The 20,260-nt window shown below is 52.0% G+C and overlaps 1 protein-coding gene across 3 annotated transcripts in view; it reads right to left on the bottom strand.

The window, feature by feature from the left end:
• Positions 1-11,521, bottom strand: part of ALS2CL (ALS2 C-terminal like) — a 197,958-nt gene extending 186,437 nt beyond the window's left edge. For 2 of the 3 annotated variants that reach the window (XM_075315853.1, XM_075315854.1), the window contains exon 1: positions 11,331-11,520. The gene's annotated coding sequence lies outside the window, so the exon portion shown is untranslated. Of the gene's footprint in view, positions 1-11,330 lie in introns of all 3 variants that reach the window. The other variant, XM_075315852.1, reaches the window with a different exon arrangement.
• Positions 11,522-20,260: the final 8,739 nt, after the last annotated feature.

Raw genomic sequence — 20,260 nt, 5'->3', positions numbered from 1 at the left:
ATACACTATATACAGAGGTCTCACCTCTCCTGCGTCTCGTGTCTTCTATATACTGTATACACAGGTCTTCTATATACACTATATACAGAGGTCTCACCTCTCCTGCGTCTCGTGTCTTCTATATACTGTATACACAGGTCTTCTATATACTGTATACACTATATACAGAGGTCTCACCTCTCCTGCATCTCGTGTCTTCTATATACTGTATACACAGGTCTTCTATACACTGTATACACTATATACAGAGGTCTTACCTCTCCTGCGTCTCGTGTCTTCTATATACTGTATACACAGGTCTTCTATACACTGTATACACAGGTCTTCTATACACTGTATACACTATATACAGAGGTCTCACCTCTCCTGCGTCTCGTGTCTTCTATATACTGTATACACAGGTCTTCTATAAACTGTATACACTATATACAGAGGTCTCACCTCTCCTGCGTCTCGTGTCTTCTATATACTGTATACACAGGTCTTCTATACACTGTATACACTATATACAGAGGTCTCACCTCTCCTGCGTCTCGTGTCTTCTATATACTGTATACACAGGTCTTCTATACACTGTATACACTATATACAGAGGTCTCACCTCTCCTGCGTCTCGTGTCTTCTATATACTGTATACACAGGTCTTCTATACACTGTATACACTATATACAGAGGTCTCACCTCTCCTGCGTCTCGTGTCTTCTATATACTGTATACACAGCTCTTCTATACACTGTATACACTATATACAGAGGTCTCACCTCCTCGTCTCGTGTCTTCTATTCTGTATACACAGGTCTTCTATATACTGTATACACAGCTCTTCTATACACTGTATACACTATATACAGAGGTCTCACCTCTCCTGCGTCTCGTGTCTTCTATATACTGTATACACAGCTCTTCTATACACTGTATACACTATATACAGAGGTCTCACCTCTCCTGCGTCTCGTGTCTTCTATATACTGTATACACAGCTCTTCTATACACTGTATACACTATATACAGAGGTCTCACCTCTCCTGCGTCTCGTGTCTTCTATATACTGTATACACAGGTCTTCTATATACTGTATACACTATATACAGAGGTCTCACCTCTCCTGCGTCTCGTGTCTTCTATATACTGTATACACAGGTCTTCTATAACTGTATACACAGCTCTTCTATACACTGTATACACTATATACAGAGGTCTCACTCTCCTGCGTCTCGTGTCTTCTATATACTGTATACACAGGTCTTCTATACACTGTATACACTATATACAGAGGTCTCACCTCTCCTGCGTCTCGTGTCTTCTATATACTGTATACACAGCTCTTCTATACACTGTATACACTATATACAGAGGTCTCACCTCTCCTGCGTCTCGTGTCTTCTATATACTGTATACACAGCTCTTCTATACACTGTATACACTATATACAGAGGTCTCACCTCTCCTGCGTCCCGTGTCTTCTATACACTGTATACACTATATACAGAGGTCTCACCTCTCCTGCGTCTCGTGTCTTCTATATACTGTATACACAGCTCTTCTATACACTGTATACACTATATACAGAGGTCTCACCTCTCCTGCGTCTCGTGTCTTCTATATACTGTATACACAGCTCTTCTATACACTGTATACACTATATACAGAGGTCTCACCTCTCCTGCGTCCCGTGTCTTCTATACACTGTATACACTATATACAGAGGTCTCACCTCTCCTGCGTCTCGTGTCTTCTATATACTGTATACACAGGTCTTCTACACACTGTATACACTATATACAGAGGTCTCACCTCTCCTGCGTCTCGTGTCTTCTATATGCTGTATACACAGGTCTTCTATACACTGTATACACTATATACAGAGGTCTCACCTCTCCTGCGTCTCGTGTCTTCTATATACTGTATACACAGGTCTTCTATACACTGTATACACTATATACAGAGGTCTCACCTCTCCTGCGTCTCGTGTCTTCTATATACTGTATACACAGGTCTTCTATACACTGTATACACTATATACAGAGGTCTCACCTCTCCTGCGTCTCGTGTCTTCTATATACTGTATACACAGGTCTTCTATATACTGTATACACTATATACAGAGGTCTCACCTCTCCTGCGTCTCGTGTCTTCTATATACTGTATACACAGGTCTTCTATATACTGTATACACTATATACAGAGGTCTCACCTCTCCTGCGTCTCGTGTCTTCTATATACTGTATACACAGGTCTTCTATACACTGTATACACTATATACAGAGGTCTCACCTCTCCTGCGTCTCGTGTCTTCTATATACTGTATACACAGGTCTTCTATATACTGTATACACTATATACAGAGGTCTCACCTCTCCTGCGTCTCGTGTCTTCTATATACTGTATACACAGGTCTTCTATACACTGTATACACTATATACAGAGGTCTCACCTCTCCTGCGTCTCGTGTCTTCTATATACTGTATACACAGGTCTTCTATACACTGTATACACTATATACAGAGGTCTCACCTCTCCTGCGTCTCGTGTCTTCTATATACTGTATACACAGGTCTTCTATATACTGTATACACTATATACAGAGGTCTCACCTCTCCTGCGTCTCGTGTCTTCTATATACTGTATACACAGGTCTTCTATATACTGTATACACTATATACAGAGGTCTCACCTCTCCTGCGTCCCGTGTCTTCTATATACTGTATACACAGGTCTTCTTTACACTGTATACACTATATACAGAGGTCTCACCTCTCCTGCGTCCCGTGTCTTCTATATACTGTATACACAGGTCTTCTATACACTGTATACACTATATACAGAGGTCTCACCTCTCCTGCGTCCCGTGTCTTCTATATACTGTATACACAGGTCTTCTATACACTGTATACACTATATACAGAGGTCTCACCTCTCCTGCGTCTCGTGTCTTCTATATACTGTATACACAGGTCTTCTATACACTGTATACACTATATACAGAGGTCTCACCTCTCCTGCGTCCCGTGTCTTCTATACACTGTATACACTATATACAGAGGTCTCACCTCTCCTGCGTCCCGTGTCTTCTATATACTGTATACACAGGTCTTCTATACACTGTATACACTATATACAGAGGTCTCACCTCTCCTGCGTCCCGTGTCTTCTATATACTGTATACACAGGTCTTCTATACACTGTATACACTATATACAGAGGTCTCACCTCTCCTGCGTCCCGTGTCTTCTATATACTGTATACACAGGTCTTCTATACACTGTATACACTATATACAGAGGTCTCACCTCTCCTGCGTCCCGTGTCTTCTATATACTGTATACACAGGTCTTCTATACACTGTATACACTATATACAGAGGTCTCACCTCTCCTTCGTCCCGTGTCTTCTATATACTGTATACACAGGTCTTCTATACACTGTATACACTATATACAGAGGTCTCACCTCTCCTGCGTCCCGTGTCTTCTATATACTGTATACACAGGTCTTCTATACACTGTATACACTATATACAGAGGTCTCACCTCTCCTGCGTCCCGTGTCTTCTATATACTGTATACACAGGTCTTCTATACACTGTATACACTATATGCAGAGGTCTCACCTCTCCTGCGTCCCGTGTCTTCTATATACTGTATACACAGGTCTTCTATACACTGTATACACTATATACAGAGGTCTCACCTCTCCTGCGTCTCGTGTCTTCTATATACTGTATACACAGGTCTTCTATACACTGTATACACTATATACAGAGGTCTCACCTCTCCTGCGTCTCGTGTCTTCTATATACTGTATACACAGGTCTTCTATGCACTGTATACACTATATACAGAGGTCTCACCTCTCCTGCGTCTCGTGTCTTCTATATACTGTATACACAGGTCTTCTATACACTGTATACACTATATGCAGAGGTCTCACCTCTCCTGCGTCCCGTGTCTTCTATATACTGTATACACAGGTCTTCTATACACTGTATACACTATATACAGAGGTCTCACCTCTCCTGCGTCTCGTGTCTTCTATATACTGTATACACAGGTCTTCTATGCACTGTATACACTATATACAGAGGTCTCACCTCTCCTGCGTCTCGTGTCTTCTATATACTGTATACACAGGTCTTCTATGCACTGTATACACTATATACAGAGGTCTCACCTCTCCTGCGTCTCGTGTCTTCTATATACTGTATACACAGGTCTTCTATGCACTGTATACACTATATGCAGAGGTCTCACCTCTCCTGCGTCCCGTGTCTTCTATATACTGTATACACAGGTCTTCTATACACTGTATACACTATATACAGAGGTCTCACCTCTCCTGCGTCTCGTGTCTTCTATATACTGTATACACAGGTCTTCTATGCACTGTATACACTATATACAGAGGTCTCACCTCTCCTGCGTCTCGTGTCTTCTATATACTGTATACACAGGTCTTCTATACACTGTATACACTATATACAGAGGTCTCACCTCTCCTGCGTCTCGTGTCTTCTATATACTGTATACACAGGTCTTCTATACACTGTATACACTATATGCAGAGGTCTCACCTCTCCTGCGTCCCGTGTCTTCTATATACTGTATACACAGGTCTTCTATACACTGTATACACTATATGCAGAGGTCTCACCTCTCCTGCGTCTCGTGTCTTCTATATACTGTATACACAGGTCTTCTATACACTGTATACACTATATACAGAGGTCTCACCTCTCCTGCGTCCCGTGTCTTCTATACACTGTATACACTATATACAGAGGTCTCACCTCTCCTGCGTCCCGTGTCTTCTATATACTGTATACACAGGTCTTCTATACACTGTATACACTATATGCAGAGGTCTCACCTCTCCTGCGTCCCGTGTCTTCTATATACTGTATACACAGGTCTTCTATACACTGTATACACTATATACAGAGGTCTCACCTCTCCTGCGTCCCGTGTCTTCTATACACTGTATACACTATATACAGAGGTCTCACCTCTCCTGCGTCCCGTGTCTTCTATATACTGTATACACAGGTCTTCTATACACTGTATACACTATATACAGAGGTCTCACCTCTCCTGCGTCCCGTGTCTTCTATACACTGTATACACTATATACAGAGGTCTCACCTCTCCTGCGTCTCGTGTCTTCTATATACTGTATACACAGGTCTTCTATACACTGTATACACTATATGCAGAGGTCTCACCTCTCCTGCGTCCCGTGTCTTCTATATACTGTATACACAGGTCTTCTATACACTGTATACACTATATACAGAGGTCTCACCTCTCCTGCGTCTCGTGTCTTCTATATACTGTATACACAGGTCTTCTATGCACTGTATACACTATATACAGAGGTCTCACCTCTCCTGCGTCTCGTGTCTTCTATATACTGTATACACAGGTCTTCTATGCACTGTATACACTATATACAGAGGTCTCACCTCTCCTGCGTCTCGTGTCTTCTATATACTGTATACACAGGTCTTCTATGCACTGTATACACTATATGCAGAGGTCTCACCTCTCCTGCGTCCCGTGTCTTCTATATACTGTATACACAGGTCTTCTATACACTGTATACACTATATACAGAGGTCTCACCTCTCCTGCGTCTCGTGTCTTCTATATACTGTATACACAGGTCTTCTATGCACTGTATACACTATATACAGAGGTCTCACCTCTCCTGCGTCTCGTGTCTTCTATATACTGTATACACAGGTCTTCTATACACTGTATACACTATATACAGAGGTCTCACCTCTCCTGCGTCTCGTGTCTTCTATATACTGTATACACAGGTCTTCTATACACTGTATACACTATATGCAGAGGTCTCACCTCTCCTGCGTCCCGTGTCTTCTATATACTGTATACACAGGTCTTCTATACACTGTATACACTATATGCAGAGGTCTCACCTCTCCTGCGTCTCGTGTCTTCTATATACTGTATACACAGGTCTTCTATACACTGTATACACTATATACAGAGGTCTCACCTCTCCTGCGTCCCGTGTCTTCTATACACTGTATACACTATATACAGAGGTCTCACCTCTCCTGCGTCCCGTGTCTTCTATATACTGTATACACAGGTCTTCTATACACTGTATACACTATATGCAGAGGTCTCACCTCTCCTGCGTCCCGTGTCTTCTATATACTGTATACACAGGTCTTCTATACACTGTATACACTATATACAGAGGTCTCACCTCTCCTGCGTCCCGTGTCTTCTATACACTGTATACACTATATACAGAGGTCTCACCTCTCCTGCGTCCCGTGTCTTCTATATACTGTATACACAGGTCTTCTATACACTGTATACACTATATACAGAGGTCTCACCTCTCCTGCGTATCGTGTCTTCTATATACTGTATACACAGGTCTTCTATACACTGTATACACTATATACAGAGGTCTCACCTCTCCTGCGTCCCGTGTCTTCTATATACTGTATACACAGGTCTTCTATACACTGTATACACTATATACAGAGGTCTCACCTCTCCTGCGTCCCGTGTCTTCTATATACTGTATACACAGGTCTTCTATACACTGTATACACTATATACAGAGGTCTCACCTCTCCTGCGTCCCGTGTCTTCTATATACTGTATACACAGGTCTTCTATGCACTGTATACACTATATACAGAGGTCTCACCTCTCCTGCGTCTCGTGTCTTCTATATACTGTATACACAGGTCTTCTATGCACTGTATACACTATATACAGAGGTCTCACCTCTCCTGCGTCCCGTGTCTTCTATATACTGTATACACAGGTCTTCTATACACTGTATACACTATATACAGAGGTCTCACCTCTCCTGCGTCTCGTGTCTTCTATATACTGTATACACAGGTCTTCTATACACTGTATACACTATATACAGAGGTCTCACCTCTCCTGCGTCCCGTGTCTTCTATATACTGTATACACAGGTCTTCTATACACTGTATACACTATATACAGAGGTCTCACCTCTCCTGCGTCTCGTGTCTTCTATATACTGTATACACAGGTCTTCTATATACTGTATACACTATATACAGAGGTCTCACCTCTCCTGCGTCTCGTGTCTTCTATATACTGTATACACAGGTCTTCTATACACTGTATACACTATATACAGAGGTCTCACCTCTCCTGCGTCCCGTGTCTTCTATATACTGTATACACAGGTCTTCTATACACTGTATACACTATATACAGAGGTCTCACCTCTCCTGCGTCCCGTGTCTTCTATATACTGTATACACAGGTCTTCTATACACTGTATACACTATATACAGAGGTCTCACCTCTCCTGCGTCTCGTGTCTTCTATATACTGTATACACAGGTCTTCTATATACTGTATACACTATATACAGAGGTCTCACCTCTCCTGCGTCCCGTGTCTTCTATATACTGTATACACAGGTCTTCTATACACTGTATACACTATATACAGAGGTCTCACCTCTCCTGCGTCTCGTGTCTTCTATATACTGTATACACAGGTCTTCTATACACTGTATACACTATATACAGAGGTCTCACCTCTCCTGCGTCTCGTGTCTTCTATATACTGTATACACAGGTCTTCTATGCACTGTATACACTATATACAGAGGTCTCACCTCTCCTGCGACTCGTGTCTTCTATATACTGTATACACAGGTCTTCTATACACTGTATACACTATATACAGAGGTCTCACCTCTCCTGCGTCTCGTGTCTTCTATATACTGTATACACAGGTCTTCTATATACTGTATACACTATATACAGAGGTCTCACCTCTCCTGCGTCCCGTGTCTTCTATATACTGTATACACAGGTCTTCTATACACTGTATACACTATATACAGAGGTCTCACCTCTCCTGCGTCTCGTGTCTTCTATATACTGTATACACAGGTCTTCTATACACTGTATACACTATATACAGAGGTCTCACCTCTCCTGCGTCTCGTGTCTTCTATATACTGTATACACAGGTCTTCTATGCACTGTATACACTATATACAGAGGTCTCACCTCTCCTGCGTCTCGTGTCTTCTATATACTGTATATACAGCTCTTCTATACACTGTATACACTATATACAGAGGTCTCACCTCTCCTGCGTCTCGTGTCTTCTATATACTGTATACACAGGTCTTCTATACACTGTATACACTATATACAGAGGTCTCACCTCTCCTGCGTCCCGTGTCTTCTATATACTGTATACACAGGTCTTCTATACACTGTATACACTATATACAGAGGTCTCACCTCTCCTGCGTCTCGTGTCTTCTATATACTGTATACACAGGTCTTCTATACACTGTATACACTATATACAGAGGTCTCACCTCTCCTGCGTCTCGTGTCTTCTATATACTGTATACACAGGTCTTCTATACACTGTATACACTATATACAGAGGTCTCACCTCTCCTGCGTCTCGTGTCTTCTATATACTGTATACACAGGTCTTCTATATACTGTATACACTATATACAGAGGTCTCACCTCTCCTGCGTCTCGTGTCTTCTATATACTGTATACACAGGTCTTCTATGCACTGTATACACTATATACAGAGGTCTCACCTCTCCTGCGTCTCGTGTCTTCTATATACTGTATACACAGGTCTTCTATGCACTGTATACACTATATACAGAGGTCTCACCTCTCCTGCGACTCGTGTCTTCTATATACTGTATACACAGGTCTTCTATACACTGTATACACTATATACAGAGGTCTCACCTCTCCTGCGTCTCGTGTCTTCTATATACTGTATACACAGGTCTTCTATATACTGTATACACTATATACAGAGGTCTCACCTCTCCTGCGTCCCGTGTCTTCTATATACTGTATACACAGGTCTTCTATACACTGTATACACTATATACAGAGGTCTCACCTCTCCTGCGTCTCGTGTCTTCTATATACTGTATACACAGGTCTTCTATACACTGTATACACTATATACAGAGGTCTCACCTCTCCTGCGTCTCGTGTCTTCTATATACTGTATACACAGGTCTTCTATGCACTGTATACACTATATACAGAGGTCTCACCTCTCCTGCGTCTCGTGTCTTCTATATACTGTATATACAGCTCTTCTATACACTGTATACACTATATACAGAGGTCTCACCTCTCCTGCGTCTCGTGTCTTCTATATACTGTATACACAGGTCTTCTATACACTGTATACACTATATACAGAGGTCTCACCTCTCCTGCGTCCCGTGTCTTCTATATACTGTATACACAGGTCTTCTATACACTGTATACACTATATACAGAGGTCTCACCTCTCCTGCGTCTCGTGTCTTCTATATACTGTATACACAGGTCTTCTATACACTGTATACACTATATACAGAGGTCTCACCTCTCCTGCGTCTCGTGTCTTCTATATACTGTATACACAGGTCTTCTATACACTGTATACACTATATACAGAGGTCTCACCTCTCCTGCGTCTCGTGTCTTCTATATACTGTATATACAGCTCTTCTATACACTGTATACACTATATACAGAGGTCTCACCTCTCCTGCGTCTCGTGTCTTCTATATACTGTATACACAGGTCTTCTATACACTGTATACACTATATACAGAGGTCTCACCTCTCCTGCGTCCCGTGTCTTCTATATACTGTATACACAGGTCTTCTATACACTGTATACACTATATACAGAGGTCTCACCTCTCCTGCGTCCCGTGTCTTCTATATACTGTATACACAGGTCTTCTATGCACTGTATACACTATATACAGAGGTCTCACCTCTCCTGCGTCCCGTGTCTTCTATATACTGTATACACAGGTCTTCTATACACTGTATACACTATATACAGAGGTCTCACCTCTCCTGCGTCTCGTGTCTTCTATATACTGTATACACAGGTCTTCTATATACTGTATACACTATATACAGAGGTCTCACCTCTCCTGCGTCCCGTGTCTTCTATATACTGTATACACAGGTCTTCTATACACTGTATACACTATATACAGAGGTCTCACCTCTCCTGCGTCCCGTGTCTTCTATATACTGTATACACAGGTCTTCTATACACTGTATACACTATATACAGAGGTCTCACCTCTCCTGCGTCTCGTGTCTTCTATATACTGTATACACAGGTCTTCTATATACTGTATACACTATATACAGAGGTCTCACCTCTCCTGCGTCCCGTGTCTTCTATATACTGTATACACAGGTCTTCTATACACTGTATACACTATATACAGAGGTCTCACCTCTCCTGCGTCTCGTGTCTTCTATATACTGTATACACAGGTCTTCTATACACTGTATACACTATATACAGAGGTCTCACCTCTCCTGCGTCTCGTGTCTTCTATATACTGTATACACAGGTCTTCTATATACTGTATACACTATATACAGAGGTCTCACCTCTCCTGCGTCCCGTGTCTTCTATATACTGTATACACAGGTCTTCTATACACTGTATACACTATATACAGAGGTCTCACCTCTCCTGCGTCCCGTGTCTTCTATATACTGTATACACAGGTCTTCTATGCACTGTATACACTATATACAGAGGTCTCACCTCTCCTGCGTCCCGTGTCTTCTATATACTGTATACACAGGTCTTCTATACACTGTATACACTATATACAGAGGTCTCACCTCTCCTGCGTCCCGTGTCTTCTATATACTGTATACACAGGTCTTCTATACACTGTATACACTATATACAGAGGTCTCACCTCTCCTGCGTCTCGTGTCTTCTATACACTATATACACAGCTCTTCTATACACTGTATACACTATATACAGAGGTCTCACCTCTCCTGCGTCTCGTGTCTTCTATATACTGTATACACAGGTCTTCTATGCACTGTATACACTATATACAGAGGTCTCACCTCTCCTGCGTCCCGTGTCTTCTATATACTGTATACACAGGTCTTCTATACACTGTATACACTATATACAGAGGTCTCACCTCTCCTGCGTCCCGTGTCTTCTATATACTGTATACACAGGTCTTCTATGCACTGTATACACTATATACAGAGGTCTCACCTCTCCTGCGTCCCGTGTCTTCTATATACTGTATACACAGGTCTTCTATACACTGTATACACTATATACAGAGGTCTCACCTCTCCTGCGTCCCGTGTCTTCTATATACTGTATACACAGGTCTTCTATACACTGTATACACTATATACAGAGGTCTCACCTCTCCTGCGTCTCGTGTCTTCTATACACTATATACACAGGTCTTCTATACACTGTATACACTATATACAGAGGTCTCACCTCTCCTGCGTCCCGTGTCTTCTGCTCAGTTGCTACAAGTTGACACTTCACTTCTCAGTCCATGAACAAGGAAGTGCCTCTTCCCAGGATGCACCGCGCACATTCCTGCCGCATAAGGCGCTTATCACCCCCGGAGCAGGGGCAGAGGTGGCCCCCAGTGACCGCGACCCCCGGGGCCAGGAATCCTCTCAGCGGGGGCTTCTCGTTCACACCGCAGTCAGCTGTAATGGAGGCGTCCCTGCTCCGTGTGAGGAGACTGGCTGTGGACATACTGATGTGTTACTGTTTCTGGGAAAGCTGGGTGACGGTGACAGGAGATGGGGGCTGCTCTCTATGGGGGGATTGTCTGCAGACAGCTTTGTGACTTTTTAACGTCAAATCCACCTCATCAATAATAGGAGCGGGGGCAGATTAATGAGACTGGGCGACCACCCTGCAGGAGGTATAATATACACAGCGGAGGGGGCAGAGGGTGCACAGCGGAGAGGGCAGAGGGGGCACAGCGGAGAGAGCAGAGGGGGCACAGCGGAGGGTACACAGCGGAGGGGGCAGAGGGGGCACAGCGGAGAGAGCAGAGGGGGCACAGCGGAGGGTACACAGCGGAGGGGGCAGAGGGGGCACAGCGGAGAGAGCAGAGGGGGCACAGCGGAGGGTACACAGCGGAGGGGGCAGAGGGGGCACAGCGGAGAGAGCAGAGGGGGCACAGCGGAGAGGGCAGAGGGTACACAGCGGAGGGGGCAGAGGGTACACAGCGGAGAGAGCAGAGGGGGCACAGCGGAGAGAGCAGAGGGGGCACAGCGGAGAGAGCGGAGAGGGCACAGCGGAGAGAGCAGAGGGGGCACAGCGGAGGGTACACAGCGGAGGGGGCAGAGGGGGCACAGCGGAGAGAGCAGAGGGGGCACAGCGGAGAGGGCAGAGGGTACACAGCGGAGGGGGCAGAGGGTACACAGCGGAGAGAGCAGAGGGGGCACAGCGGAGGGTACACAGCGGAGGGGGCAGAGGGTACACAGCAGAGGGCACAGCGGAGAGAGCAGAGGGGGCACAGCGGAGGGTACACAGCGGAGAGAGCAGAGGGGGCACAGCGGAGGGGGCAGAGGATACACAGCGGAGGGGGCAGAGGGTACACGGCAGAGGGGGCACAGCGGAGAGGGCAGAGGGTACACAGCAGAGGGGGCACAGCGGAGAGGGCAGAGGGTACACAGCGGAGAGGGCAGAGGGTACACAGCGGAGAGGGCAGAGGGTACACAGCGGAGGGGGCAGAGGGTACACAGCGGAGAGAGCAGAGGGTACACAGCGGAGGGGGCAGAGGGTACACAGCGGAGAGGGCAGAGGGTACACAGCGGAGGGGGCAGAGGGTACACAGCGGAGAGAGCAGAGGGTACACAGCGGAGGGGGCAGAGGGTACACAGCGGAGAGGGCAGAGGGTACACAGCGGAGGGGGCAGAGGGTACACAGCGGAGGGGGCAGAGGGTACACAGCGGAGGGGGCAGAGGGGGCACAGCGGAGAGGGCAGAGGGTACACAGCGGAGGGGGCAGAGGGGGCACAGCGGAGAGGGCAGAGGGTAGACAGCGGAGAGGGCAGAGGGTACACAGCGGAGAGGGCAGAGGGTACACAGCGGAGGGGGCAGAGGGTACACAGCGGAGAGGGCAGAGGGTACACAGCGGAGAGGGCAGAGGGTGCACAGCGGAGGGAGCAGAGGGTACACAGCGGAGAGGGCAGAGGGTACACAGCGGAGAGGGTGCACAGCGGAGGGGGCAGAGGGTACACAGCGGAGGGGGCAGAGGGTACACAGCGGAGAGGGCAGAGGGTACACAGTGGAGAGGGTGCACAGCGGAGAGGGCAGAGGGTACACAGCGGAGAGGGCAGAGGGTACACAGCGGAGGGGGCAGAGGGTACACAACGGAGGGGGCAGAGGGTACACAGCGGAGAGGGCAGAGGGTACACAGCGGAGAGGGCAGAGGGTACACAGCGGAGGGAGCAGAGGGTACACAGCGGAGGGGGCAGAGGGTACACAGCGGAGGGGGCAGAGGGTACACAGCGGAGAGGGCAGAGGGTACACAGCGGAGGGGACATTGGTTGTACAGCGGAGGGGGCAGAGGGTACACAGCGGAGGGGGCAGAGGGTACACAGCGGAGGGGGCAGAGGGTACACAGCGGAGTGGGCAGAGGGTGCACAGCGGAGGGGGCAGAGGGTGCACAGCGGAGAGGGCAGAGGGTACACAGCGGAGGGGGCATTGGTTGTACAGCGGAGGGGGCAGAGGGTACACAGCGGAGGGGGCAGAGGGTACACAGCGGAGGGGGCAGAGGGTACACAGCGGAGGGGGCAGAGGGTGCACAGCGGAGGGGGCAGAGGGTGCACAGCGGAGAGGGCAGAGGGTACACAGCGGAGGGGGCATTGGTTGTACAGCGGAGGGGGCAGAGGGTACACAGCGGAGAGGGCAGAGGGTACACAGCAGAGGGGGCAGAGGGTGCACAGCGGAGAGGGCAGAGGGTACACAGCGGAGGGGGCAGAGGGTACACAGCGGAGGGGGCAGAGGGTACACAGCGGAGGGGGCAGAGGGTGCACAGCGGAGGGGGCAGAGGGGGCACAGCGGAGGGGGCAGTGGCTGTACAGCGGAGGGGGGCAGAGGGTACACAGCGGAGAGGGCAGAGGGTACACAGCGGAGGGGGCAGAGAGTACACAGCGGAGGGGGCAGTGGCTGTACAGCGGAGGGGGCAGAGGGGGCACAGCGGAGGGGGCAGTGGCTGTACAGCGGAGGGGGGCAGAGGGTACACAGCGGAGAGGGCAGAGGGTGCACAGCGGAGGGGGCAGAGGGTACACAGCGGAGAGGGCAGAGGGTACACAGCGGAGAGGGTGCACAGCGGAGGGGGCAGAGGGTACACAGCGGAGGGGGCAGAGGGTACACAGCGGAGAGGGCAGAGGGTACACAGCGGAGAGGGTGCACAGCGGAGAGGGCAGAGGGTACACAGCGGAGAGGGCAGAGGGTACACAGCGGAGGGGGCAGAGGGTACACAACGGAGGGGGCAGAGGGTACACAGCGGAGAGGGCAGAGGGTACACAGCGGAGAGGGCAGAGGGTACACAGCGGAGGGAGCAGAGGGTACACAGCGGAGGGGGCAGAGGGTACACAGCGGAGGGGGCAGAGGGTACACAGCGGAGGGGGCAGAGGGTACACAGCGGAGGGGGCATTGGTTGTACAGCGGAGGGGGCAGAGGGTACACAGCGGAGGGGGCAGAGGGTACACAGCGGAGGGGGCAGAGGGTACACAGCGGAGGGGGCAGAGGGTGCACAGCGGAGGGGGCAGAGGGTGCACAGCGGAGAGGGCAGAGGGTACACAGCGGAGGGGGCATTGGTTGTACAGCGGAGGGGGCAGAGGGTACACAGCGGAGGGGGCAGAGGGTACACAGCGGAGGGGGCAGAGGGTGCACAGCGGAGGGGGCAGAGGGTGCACAGCGGAGAGGGCAGAGGGTACACAGCGGAGGGGGCATTGGTTGTACAGCGGAGGGGGCAGAGGGTACACAGCGGAGAGGGCAGAGGGTACACAGCAGAGGGGGCAGAGGGTGCACAGCGGAGAGGGCAGAGGGTACACAGCGGAGGGGGCAGAGGGTACACAGCGGAGGGGGCAGAGGGTACACAGCGGAGGGGGCAGAGGGTGCACAGCGGAGGGGGCAGAGGGGGCACAGCGGAGGGGGCAGTGGCTGTACAGCGGAGGGGGGCAGAGGGTACACAGCGGAGAGGGCATAGGGTACACAGCGGAGGGGGCAGAGGGTACACAGCGGAGGGGGCAGAGGGTGCACAGCGGAGGGGGCAGAGGGGGCACAGCGGAGGGGGCAGTGGCTGTACAGCGGAGGGGGGCAGAGGGTACACAGCGGAGAGGGCAGAGGGTACACAGCGGAGGGGGCAGAGGGTACACAGCGGAGGGGGCAGTGGCTGTACAGCGGAGGGGGCAGAGGGGGCACAGCGGAGGGGGCAGTGGCTGTACAGCGGAGGGGGGCAGAGGGTACACAGCGGAGAGGGCAGAGGGTACACAGCGGAGGGGGCAGAGGGTACACAGCGGAGGGGGCAGAGGGTACACAGCGGAGAGGGCAGAGGGTACACAGCGGAGGGGGAAGAGGGTACACAGCGGAGGGGGCAGTGGCTGTACAGCGGAGGGGGGCAGAGGGTACACAGCGGAGGGGGCAGAGGGTGCACAGCGGAGGGGGAAGAGGGTACACAGCGGAGGGGGCAGTGGCTGTACAGCGGAGAGGGCAGAGGGTGCACAGCGGAGGGGGCAGTGGCTGTACAGCGGAGAGGGCAGAGGGTGCACAGCGGAGGGGTCAGTGGCTGTACAGCGGAGGGGGCAGAGGGTACACAGCGGAGGGAGCAGTGGCTGTACAGCGGAGGGGGCAGAGGGTGCACAGCGGAGGGGGCAGAGGGTGCACAGCGGAGGGGGCAGTGGCTGTACAGCAGAGGGGGCACAGCGGAGGGGGCAGAGGGTGCACAGCGGAAAGGGTGCACAGCGGAGAGGGCAGAGGGGGCACAGCGGAGGAGGCAGAGGGTGCACAGCGGAGGGGGCAGTGGGTGCACAGCGGAGGTGGCAGAGGGTGCACAGCGGAGGGGGCAGAGGGGGCACAGCGGAGGAGGCAGAGGGTGCACAGCGGAGGGGGCAGAGGGTACACAGCGGAGGGGGCAGTGGCTGTACAGCTGAGGGGGCAGAGGGTACACAGCGGAGGGGGCAGAGGGTACACAGCGGAGGGTGCAGTGGCTGTACAGCGGAGGGGGCAGAGGGTGCACAGCGGAGGGGGCAGTGGCTGTACAGCGGAGGGGGCAGAGGGTGCACAGCGGAGGGGGCAGAGGGTACACAGCGGAGGGGGCAGTGGCTGTACAGCAGAGGGGGCACAGCGGAGGGGGCAGAGGGTGCACAGCGGAGGGGTCAGTGGCTGTACAGCAGAGGGGGCACAGCGGAGGGGGCAGAGGGTACACAGCGGAGGGGGCAGTGGCTGTACAGCTGAGGGGGCAGAGGGTACACAGCGGAGGGGGCAGAGGGTACACAGCGGAGGGGGCAGTGGCTGTACAGCGGAGGGGGCAGAGGGTGCACAGCGGAGGGGGCAGTGGCTGTACAGCGGAGGGGGCAGAGGGTGCACAGCGGAGGGGGCAGAGGGTACACAGCGGAGGGGGCAGTGGCTGTACAGCAGAGGGGGCACAGCGGAGGGGGCAGAGGGTGCACAGCGAAGGGGTCAGTGGCTGTACAGCAGAGGGGGCACAGCGGAGGGGGCAGAGGGTACACAGCGGAGGGGGCAGTGGCTGTACAGCAGAGGGGGCACAGCGGAGGGGGCAGAGGGTACACAGCGGAGGGAGCAGTGGCTGTACAGCGGAGGGGGCAGAGGGTGCACAGCGGAGGGGGCAGAGGGTGCACAGCGGAGGGGTCAGTGGCTGTACAGCAGAGGGGGCAGAGGGTACACAGCGGAGGGGGCAGTGGCTGTACAGCGGAGGGGGCAGAGGGTGCACAGCGGAGGGGGCAGAGGGTACACAGCGGAGGGGGCAGTGGCTGTACAGCGGAGGGGGCAGAGGGTGCACAGCGGAGAGGGCATTGGTTGTACAGCGGAGGGGGCAGAGGGTGCACAGCGGAGGGGGCAGAGGGTACACAGCGGAGGGGGCAGAGGGTACACAGCGGAGGGGGCAGAGGGTACACAGCGGAGGGGGCAGTGGCTGTACAGCGGAGGGGGCAGAGGGTGCACAGCGGAGGGGGCAGAGGGTGCACAGCGGAGGGGGCAGTGGCTGTACAGCGGAGGGGGCAGAGGGTGCACAGCGGAGGGGGCAGAGGGTACACAGCGGAGGGGGCAGAGGGTACACAGCGGAGGGGGCAGAGGGTACACAGCGGAGGGGGCAGAGGGTGTACAGCGGAGGGGGCAGTGGCTGTACAGCGGAGGGGGCAGAGGGTACACAGCGGAGGTGGCAGTGGCTGTACAGCAGAGGGGGCACAGCAGACGAGGCAGAGGGTGCACAGCGGAGGGGGCAGAGGGTACACAGCGGAGGGGGCAGAGGGTACACAGCGGAGGGGGCATAGGGTACACAGCGGAGGGGGCAGAGGGTACACAGCGGAGGGGGCAGAGGCTGCACAGAGGAGGGGGCACAGCGGAGGGGGCAGAGGGTACGCAGCGGAGGGGGCAGAGGGTACACAGCGGAGGGGGCAGAGGCTGTACAGCGGAGGGGGCAGAGGGTACGCAGCGGAGGGGGCAGAGGGTACACAGCGGAGGGGGCAGTGGCTGTACAGCGGAGGGGGCAGAGGGTGCACAGCGGAGGGGGCAGAGGGTACACAGCGGAGGGGGCAGAGGGTACACAGCGGAAGGGGCAGCGCGTGCACAGCAGAGAGGGCAGAGGGTGCACAGCGGAAGGGGCAGCGCGTGCACAGCAGAGAGGGCAGAGGGTGCACAGCGGAGGGGGCAGCGCGTGCACAGCGGAGAGGGCAGAGGGTGCACAGCGGAGAGGGCAGTGGGTGCACAGCAGAGGGGGCAGTGGGTGCACAGCGGAGAGGGCAATGGGTGCACAGTGGAGAGGGCAGTGGGTGCACAGCGGAGAGGGCAGTGGGTGCACAGCGGAGAGGGCAGTGGGTGCACAGTGGAGAGGGCAATGGGTGCACAGCAGAGGGGGCAGTGGGTGCACAGCGGAGAGGGCAGTGGGTGCACAGTGGAGAGGGCAATGGGTGCACAGCAGAGGGGGCAGTGGGTGCACAGCGGAGAGGGCAGTGGGTGCACAGCGGATAGGGCAGTGGGTGCACAGCAAAGGGGGCAGTGGGTGCACAGCGGAGAGGGCAATGGGTGCTCAGCAGAGGGGGCAGTGGGTGCACAGCAGAGGGGGCAGTGGGTGCACAGCGGAGAGGGCAGTGGGTGCACAGCGGATAGGGCAGTGGGTGCACAGCAAAGGGGTCAGTGGGTGCACAGCGGAGAGGGCAGTGGGGGCACAGCAGAGGGGGCAGTGGGAGCACAGCGGAGAGGGCAGTAAGTGCACAGCGGAGAGGGCAGTGGGTGCACAGCGGAGAGGGCAGTGGGTGCACAGCGGAGAGGGCAGTAAGTGCACAGCGGAGAGGGCAGTGGGTGCACAGCGGAGAGGGCAGTGGGTGCACAGCGGAGAGGGCAGTGGGTGTACAGCGGAGAGGGCAGTAAGTGCACAGTGGAGAGGGCAGTGGGTGCACAGCGGAGAGGGCAGTGGGTGCACAGCGGAGAGGGCAGTGGGTGCACAGCGGAGAGGGCAGTGGGTGCACAGCGGAGAGGGCAGTGGGTGCACAGCAGAGAGGGCAGTGGGTGCACAGCAGAAAGGGACACAAATGATGCTGATGTCCTAGTCTTACTTCAGCCACCACTTCCAGGCACTGGCTAAGCCAGAGAAGGAAACGCTGATCCTGGTGACTGCTGCTAATCAACTACCAACCCCGCTCACAGGGGTCGTGTGGATGAATGTTTGAATTTGCGGACAAGAAGTGGAAACGAAAAGGATCTTGTTAGTCCCTGAGATAAGGAAGATGTCCTCGTAATTATGGATATGAACAATCTGCGCAAACTGGACCAGATCATGTTTACAAAGCAGGGACCTGGTAGTGAAACCTGCCACTCCCCATAAGCCCAGCAAGGAAGCATTCCAGCGGTTGATTCAGAATGCAGAAGAGTGTTCCGGCGCACTTGTCCGTGGAGGTCATCGAGGTCCCTCTTATGGTCCTGCACCCAGATCATGTTACCCTTACTAGTAGGGACCTACCAAAACCTGAAGGGTATGAAAGTGCTTGTCAAACCTGTAACCCCCAGAAGGTTGGGTGAAGAAGTTCATACCCTCAGCGATAGCGGCACAGTCAAGTGGGGAGGCCTGCAGGTTGCATCAATCCTTGGGAAGAACCAATGAAGAGTGAGGACGCACCCAAGATTAAGATGTGGGAGCGGCAACATATGAAAATCTGGATAACCCAGCAGTAGAAGTCCAACAAGGAAGAACAGAGCAACCTTGAAGCTGAGATGAAGACTGTCCTGCACCAGTGGGATAGACTGAAGGTCCGAGAGGTGGTTCTGTTCCACAAGAGACAGCAGGGATGAGCTGGCAATTAGTCATCCTGAGAAGTGGGGCCAAGTAGATAGCTAAAGAAGCTCATGGGTTTGGGGCCCACTTCACACCAGCAAAGACCTTCCAGTGGCTGCAGTGTTAAGTAGAGGTTGTGGTGAAGGAAGTCTATCGGCAATGTAGAGTCTGTGATCTCACCAAGAGCACCAAACAGAGGGCACCCGTCCAGACCATACAGACCAAAAAGCTGTTGGGAGTATTGACGTTAAACTATCTTCTCGCGACACATTGGGCTAGGCGTCCCTAGTACTGACTGGTCATGACCGACCACTTCTCTAAGTTCACCCTGGTCACCCCGACTAGAGATCAGACTGCGGAATCTGCTGCACGAGCCGTCTGTCAAGATGTCATCCGGGTGTATGGGTGCCCGAAGTGGATTAATTCTGTCCAAGGTGTATGTTTCCAAGGCAAGCTAATGGAAGAGCTCTACCGCATTTATGGCCTTGAGCGGTCTAGAACCACCCCCTATTGCCCCCACGGTAACAGAGCATGTGAACACTTTGACTAGACTCTGCGTCAAATGCTGAGGACACTGGTGTAAGATAAAAAAAAAAAAAGCACAGTAGTCGAATTACCTGCCAGAGCAATGGAGTCCACTCCGCTCCGGGTTATACCCCATATCTGTTAATGTTCATGTGGCGCCCCTGAGGCTTCAGTCGCCACAGGGTTCTGCACCTCACTTAAGGTGCGATACTCATCCTGGATCCAGAGGAGGTCGGTACTGGTTCCTCTACACACAAACTCATACACACCAATAGGTTGCCCTTCCCAATGGGGACCGAGCTAGGGTTAGGTCTTAAGGTAGTCACCAAACATCGGCGGCTTCCTCCCACTAGTGATAGGGA

Source organism: Anomaloglossus baeobatrachus, chromosome 6, assembly GCF_048569485.1.
Source record: "Anomaloglossus baeobatrachus isolate aAnoBae1 chromosome 6, aAnoBae1.hap1, whole genome shotgun sequence".
Taxonomy (NCBI): Eukaryota; Metazoa; Chordata; class Amphibia; order Anura; family Aromobatidae; genus Anomaloglossus; species Anomaloglossus baeobatrachus.
The sequence above is the reverse complement of the archived record's forward strand: the minus strand, read 5'-3'. Positions and strand labels throughout refer to the sequence as shown.